Source organism: Otolemur garnettii, unplaced genomic scaffold, assembly GCF_000181295.1.
Source record: "Otolemur garnettii isolate 467f Iridium unplaced genomic scaffold, OtoGar3 scaffold00015, whole genome shotgun sequence".
Classification (NCBI taxonomy): Eukaryota; Metazoa; Chordata; class Mammalia; order Primates; family Galagidae; genus Otolemur; species Otolemur garnettii.
The window spans coordinates 20,296,781-20,304,585 of record NW_003852410.1 but is presented as its reverse complement, the minus strand read 5'-3'; the positions used below and the strand labels follow the sequence as shown (position 1 = coordinate 20,304,585).

The 7,805-nt window shown below is 39.5% G+C and overlaps 1 pseudogene; it reads right to left on the bottom strand.

Annotated features, from left to right (window-relative positions):
• Positions 1-240: 240 nt before the first annotated feature.
• LOC100950794 lies at positions 241-1,519 on the bottom strand (annotated as a pseudogene).
• Positions 1,520-7,805: the final 6,286 nt, after the last annotated feature.

Below are 7,805 nucleotides of genomic sequence, written 5' to 3'. Positions count from 1 at the left end.
TTTCACAGCAAGAGTGGCATAGAATTACCTAAACACGGAAGAGGTCATTTATATAAGATATCTAACTCTTAACATAATAATGCATACAATTCAATATGATTACACTATCATTACATCTAGGGTTTTCTGCAACTACAAGGTCGTGGTTATGGAAAGCATGGCCCCAGTATTAACATTTAGAAAGCAGCCACCACCTTCTACATGTGTTCTCTTTTTGCATTTTTTCTTCATTTTTCTTAATCAACTCTGCTGTTGTTGCTTCTTCTTAGCAAAACTGATAAAAACAAAATTGTAATCATTGAACATGGCACTCTGACAATCAAGATGTTTAAAGCCTCCAATCTTCTGGGGCAAAGAAAGCACAGTGCAACATTTAGAACTCTGATAAACAAACAAGGTGGTCATGAATTTTTCTGGCTTTAAGACTTTCACAACTTTCCAGATCAGGTCATCATAGGAGGTCTGATTAAAGTTTGTTTCAAAGCTAACATAAAGTTCTGGTTCTGGAGTGATGAGAATAGCCCAGTAAGTTCCATCTGATTTCATTCCATTCATTGTTCAGTGAACAATGTGGCATCAATGACAGAACCTGGTGTCCACTATCACAAGTGACATCCTTTGCAGTAACACCATCTTTTTCTTTCTTTCTTTTTTTTTTTTTTGGAGACAGAGTCTTATTATGTTGCCCTTTGTAGAGTGCTTTTGCATCACAGCTCACAGCAAATTGAAATTCTTGGGCTTAAGTGATTCTCTTGCCGCAGCCTCCCAAGTAGCTGGGACTACAGGCGCCCACCACAATGCCTGGCTATTTTTTGTTGTTGCAATTGTTTGTTTAGCTGGCTCAGGCAGGGTTCGAACTGCCAACCAACACTGGTGCATGTGGCCAGTGCCCTAACCACTGAACATGAGAGCCAAGCCGTGATACCATCTTTAGATCTGGTCCCTAACTTCTGGGTCAAGCTCACTCATCAGAATTTCCAGGGTTTGCTCTGGCTGACTGATTACTGAACTCTCTGGGAAATCCAGAGTATATAAATACCAACCAACAGAATTCATACTCCCATACAATACTCTGATGCATTTGGGAAAATTGCATTTAGAAACTCTATTTCTTCCTGGAAATTCCAGAGTGGGTACCCTTGGTGAGAAGGCATTCACCCTTGGTGAATGAAATTCTTATGAGAATAAAAGAAGTTTTGAATTGAGTCAAACTCACTGTAATCCCCAGCAAGCTTCAACAGGAGAACCAGTGCTTTCTGCAAGAGGGTGGTACCACATAACTTCAAAATGAACCGTCTCTTGGAGATGAACATGATGTTCTCACTGAGTACATAAGCTTCCTGCTTATCAGTTTTTGTCACACTCATGATTGAACATTGCACATACTCCAAAAGTATGTCCCACTCAGATCTCAGGATAGTGGGAAGATCTCCAGATCCCTGGTTGCATCAGGTTGCTACTGGGGGAACCAAACCTCCAGCAGCTTTTCCGTCCCTTCCAAAAACTGTGCAGCTTCCATCACTGTGAGACTAGTGGGAAAAAAACAACCACAGAAAATCAACTAAATTAAACCTCTCCTCCTGCCACTGCAGATTGTTCCAGCTGTGTTACTAAAGTTCAGGTTCCTTTTTTGCTATAATTTTACATTAACTGTTTTTTTAAAAAAAAACTAATATAATTTTCCTCACTTCTTTTTGTGAGCAAAGACTGAATGTTGGAGTCTGTTGGAAATAGAGACAGAAACAGTTCAGTCTCTTATAGTCCACTGCTTCCCCATTAAAGAGAGTGCGAGTGCTAGCTAATGTCGCCCACCACACTGTGTAAGCCTATGGCATCTTTTTCAATCAGGCATGGCCTGATATAAAGTTGTTATTGTATTGATTCCGATCTACTTTCTCTGACTAATTCTCAGTTAATTTAGGATCCAGAGAGGGGAATGAAGGAATGAATTGGCTTCCTTAGAAACCTCAACAATTTCCAAGACTTGATTTACTTTAAAGTTTGACTGAATTGGGTGGTGCCTGTGGCTCAAGGAGCAGGGCACCGGCCCCATATCCCGGAGGTGGTGGGTTCAAACCCAGCCCCAGCCAAAAACTGCAAAAACAAAACAAAACAAAAAAAAGCTTGACTGAACTTAATTCCTACATATATTAGAAGCTCCCTTAACAAACCGCAGACTTAGCAATTTGCCAGATCAATTAACACTCCCTACTCTAGGTTTTCTCAACCACAGCACTATTGACATTTTGGGACAGATAATTCTTTGTTGTGGGGGCTGTCCTATGTGACGCGGGATGTTTAACAGCACTCCTGGCCCGCACTAACTAAAATAGGCCAGTAGAACTACTCCAGTTGCCACAGCCAAACACATTTCCAGACTTTGCCAATGTTCCTTCAAGGGCACAATTGCCCCTAATAGAGAACCACTGCTGTAACTCATCAGGAACACAGAATGCTTGGTAACCACAGCCTGCTGAGTCCTCCAGGTTAGGCTCCCAGCTGAGATCCCATTAGTTGGGCCTCAGGCTTATCAAATGTCCATTATCTATGCCAAACAACAATGACTACTACTACCCTCCCCTCCCCCCAAAATAGCAGATCATTATGGCGCCTGTAGTCCCAGCTACTTGGGAGGCTGAGGCAAGAGAATCGCTTGAGCCCTAGAGTTGGAGGTTGCTGTGAGCTGTGACTCCAAGGTATCCTACCCAGGATGACAGCTTGAGACTCTGTCTCAAAAAAAAAAAAAAAAAAAGCTGCTATGTCAGTTGCACTAGTCCTTAACTATGTAGTTTCCATAAATGTGTGATTTAGTGAGATAAGAGAACAAACTAAGAGTTTTTGTTTCTTTTCAAAGTTAAGTGATTGCAAGAGACTTCATATGGCAGAGACAAATTATTTCTTCACTATACTTTTTTTCCCTGGATTTACCTCCAAACAATTCCCAGCCTCCCATACAGGTAGGGGCAATCTATGTGATTGAGTTCTGGGCAATGGAAAGTAGCAAAAAGATGAACGCCAAGTCTAGGTTTGTGTTTAAAATTCCCCTTCTTGTCTCTCTCTGCATCTGCAAAGAATCCAGAAGAGGTCCCTGATTGCCTGAAGCAGGGTTGATAAACGTTATGTAAAGAATCAAACAGGAAACATTTTCAGTTTTGCCTGTTTTTTTTGAGCAACATTTCAAAATGTAAAATCCATTTTTAGTTTGTGGATTGTGCAAAACATGCCACGGGCTGGATTTGCCCCATGGGTAGTGGTTTGTCAACCTTTGCTGGCACAGTGGTTGACAAGTGCTGGTACAAACACATCTTCCATAAAGACCCTAAAAAATAGCCTGGTCAAATAAGGCATGGGTAAAGCACTGCTAAACTATTACAGGGAACTGTAATAATCTGGCATGATTCTGCATGTAGATTATTTCAAATCTCCTCAAGTCCTCATTCTATTTTACAGGTATTACAAATGGAAATCATAGACTTTGCAATTACAGATAATCTAGAAGGAAGAAAAATAGGGCAGGATTCTAATCAGCACCCTCAGTCAAGGTGAGGAACTGGTGTTACAAGAAAAGCCTGGTGAAAAAGATCGTTTACGCATTGAATTCAAATTAAAAGTTTAAACTTGATTTCTCTTGTTTAAAGGATGCTTTATTTTAACAGATGTTTTGTTTAGGTAAGAGGGCTTCTATTTGCACTCTCTTGTGTGGAAACAAACTGATATCAGACGACAAAAGAGCCTTGTAGGTATCAGTCCTACAATACTGGTGCCTCTGTGCTGGGTTTCAGCTTAGGCATTAAGATTCCCAGAAATTTATTACAATTGTGCTAATGGTCTAGATGCAGAAATGTTAGACTCACTAATGTTTGTCATACAAAGAAACAAAAACAGCTGTTAATACAGTTTATTTAATATAAATGGACACAAGCCAGGCATAAGAATAAGTTAAGAAAAATTAAAAAACAGAAGTCATCAGTGCACATTTAATGTGTCTCCCTATTCTAGTATGTCTTTTTCAAATGAAGTAGAGCTATGCACCAAGTGGAAACCCTACATAAGGCTAGCTTTAGTATTTTTAAATTACTTACTATGAATCAGCACAGACTGATTCATAGTACTTACTATGAAACACCACTCTCTGTCTTTCCCCCAATTCCAATCAGCTCTTTCGCCTAAAAAGTGTGTGGCCATTATCTTAGTTAGTTTAGGCTACCATAACAAAGTAGGAGGAGTTGGGTGGCTAAAACAATAAAAATTTATTTTCAAACAGCCCTGGAGGCTAGATAGTCTAGGATCAAGGTACCAGCATAGTTCTTGTGAGGGCTCTATTCCTGGCTTATAAACAGCCACGCTCTTCCAGTGTCTTCATATATCAAGGGAAGAGAGAAGAAAGGGAGGATGGTAGAAAGGAAGGATGGGAGAGAGGGAGAAAAAGAGAGGGCTGTCTACTATATGTTTTTTGGAGGAGGACAGTATTTATTTTATTTTATTTTTCATATTGACAGATCAAATTGTATGAACTTACTATATGGAATGACTAAACATAGCTAATTAACATATGCATTACATTGTATAGTTATTTTTGTGGTGAGGATATTTTATATTCACTCATAATGTTTTTCAAGAATACAATGTATTATTATTAATCACTGTCACCATGTTGTATAATAGATCTCTTGAACTTATTCCCCCTGTAAAAGTTTGTATCCTTTGACCAATACCTCCTCAACCTCCTTCCTCTCAACTACCCTAACCCCTGGTAACTACCATTCTATTCCCTGCTTCTATAAGATCAACATTTTTAGATCCTATATTTGAGTGAAAAAGATCATTCAATATTTGTTTTTCTGTGCCTAGCTTATTTCATTTAATATAATGTCCTCCAAGTTCATCCATGTTATCAGAAATGACATGATTTCTTTCCTTCCTATAGTTGAGTGGTATTCCATTATGTGTATATACACATTTCTTTGATCCATTCATCCTACGATGGACATGTCAATATCCATAACTTGACTGTTGTGAATCATGCTACAGTGACATGAGGATGCAGATTTCATTTCCTTTGGATATATACCCAGTAGTGGGATTGATGGGTCATATAGCAGTTCTATTTTCAGTTTTTTGAGGAATTTCCATACTATTTTTCATAGTGTCTGTGCTGATTTGCACTAATACTTACAGTGTGCAAGGGTTTCCTTTTCTCCACATCTTTGTCAACACTTAACTCCTTTTTCTCGATAATAGCTATTCTCACAGATGTAAGGTGATATCTCATTCTGGCTTAAATTTCATTACTATCTGTTATAAGGGTGCTAATCCCATCATGAGGACCCCACCTTCATGACCTCATGTCTAATTACTTCCCAAAAGTCCTGTTTCCAAATAGCATCACTTCAAGGGTTAGACTTTCAAAGTATGAATTTGAGGGATAGCAGGGTTTAATTCAGTACATAGCAGCAATGATTAAGGAAGTCTCCAAGGCATAATCTGGTGCTATGAAGTGTTTAGCCTCAGATGCACCTTGAGTGCTAATTAAGTACTTTATCTCTCAACACAATGTGAACCTAGTTAGCCAAGCAGTTCAAGACCCAGTGCTGATAAATCAAAGTCAAACTCAGACGAGATTATCATTAAAAAACACCGTGGGAGAGTAGCAGCACGAATTTGTATCTGTTTAAATACAGGTTGCACATCCTTAGTCTGAAATCTGAAATGCTTCAAAATCTAAAACTTTCCGAGTGTTGACATGATGCCACAAATGGAAAATTCCACACCTGACCCCGTGTGATAGTCAAACACAAACCTTTGTTTCATGTACAAAATTATTATAAGTATTATATAAAATTCTCTTCAGGCTATGTATGTTTCAGTAAATTCCAGACATAATTGACGCTTTCTTAAGTTGTTCTTGAGACTACCCCATGCTGTGATGCATTCTTGTGATCATATTGTCTCCCTCTTAGCCATCAGGATTAACATCCTGCTGAGCAGGATTTGCCTTCTAATTCACAAATTCACAACTCTCAAACATCCTTTTGCCAGGCATCACCTCTTACATCCTGCAGCCAGTCTGGTCTGCAAGTTTCAGCTTGAGGCTCAGATGAGGAAACAAAACTTGCCTTCTGGGAAATAACTTTAAACTTAAATTCTAATGCAGGTTGGTGCTGGAGGATCAAAATTTCTTCAGTGTAGTTTACTAACAGCTCCCCACCTTTAAATGACAGATTCCTTCCACCTGCCCTTTGCCTCTGCATTCATCTGCATTTGACAAAGCTTATCTCACAGACTCAATTGCTCAACATGCATCCTTTCCGGATCTATTGTGGTATACTATAGAGAAATGTGCTCCTGTAAGATGACCTCACAATACTTCTCATATAAAGTTTCTTATCAGTGATCAAGATTGCATTACATCCTACCATCTTCCCCCCTCATTGGAACCAAACCTTACTTAATCAAGTAGGCAGATATATTTGTGGTATTGTCTGATTTGAAGGATAATGTTTTAAATTTGAATTTAAATGTACTAGATCTACACTTTTGAATAAAAGTGCCATATGCTTGGCCGTGAAACGTGCTGTAGTAGGGCATATTTGAATGTCCTGTCATGAACATTGTATACATAGCATCAATGGCAGACATTTGGAAGGCACAATGGTCACTTCAGTAGAGTTTAGGGGCGTGTGTGAGAGAAGTGGAAATTACATTAGACTGGAGGTTCTCAACCTCAGTACTGTTGACATCTGGGGTCGGATAATTCTTTGTTGTGGGGACCCATCCTATGAATTTTGGATTTGAAGCCAGATAATTCTTTTTTTTTTTTTTTGGTAGAGATGTCCCACAGCTCACTAGGTACCAGTAGCAACATTCATGCTCCCAAATTTTACAACACAAAATGTCTGTAGACATTGCCATATATCACTTGGGGGACAAAATCACCCTTGTGGAGAATCCCTGCCATAAATAGTTCTGGCTTATTTTTCTCATGTGATGGAGATAAACCAATCTTAGCAACTGCTTTTTGCTTGGGAGTCATATTGTAGCAGGAAACCGACGCAGACAGAAGACTTCAGGCACCAGTTGATTAAAGGAAGCGGGTTTATTTGGCCGGGATACTCGGAACACCAGCGTGTTTCCCAAAACCGAGCCCCCGACTCAATCCCATGCCTCTCTTTTATCCACTTTTCAGGGTGGGAGTGCACGTGAGGGTCATAAGACAGAGAGTGAGGGTCATAAAATAAAGAATGAGACATAATATCCCAGATTACAATCTAGGCCTCGAGTATGTCAGGGGAGAAACACGCAGACAACGGAAACGCCTGCAGCTTGGCTGAGGCCTACACAGGGTGGCCTTGACAGACTCTCTTGAACTGCTTTTTACTTTTCTCACCTCAGTATGGGCATATCCCACAAATGGCTCCCTTACCTGCAAGGTCACTGGGAGTAGGTACTAAGTTTTATTGATCTCTACATTACTGTAAGGTGTCCAGATTTTAACATTGGTAAAGCAGGATACCATTGGGGGGGATGGTTCTTAATTAAAAATTTGGTCTATATGGAGCAACAAAAATTTTCATAGAACGCAAAAATAGTATTGTAATGTATATATTTTTTAATTTCAACGTAAGTAAAATTTACAAATATAATACATTTAAAAAAATGTATAGGGTGGCGCCTGTGGCTCAAAGGAATAGGGCGCCGGCCCCAGATGCCGAAGGTGGCAGGTTCAAACCCAGCCCTGGCCAAACTGCAAAAAAAAAAGCCCCAATATAGAGAGAGGACATTATCAAGAAATTCACCATTAACTG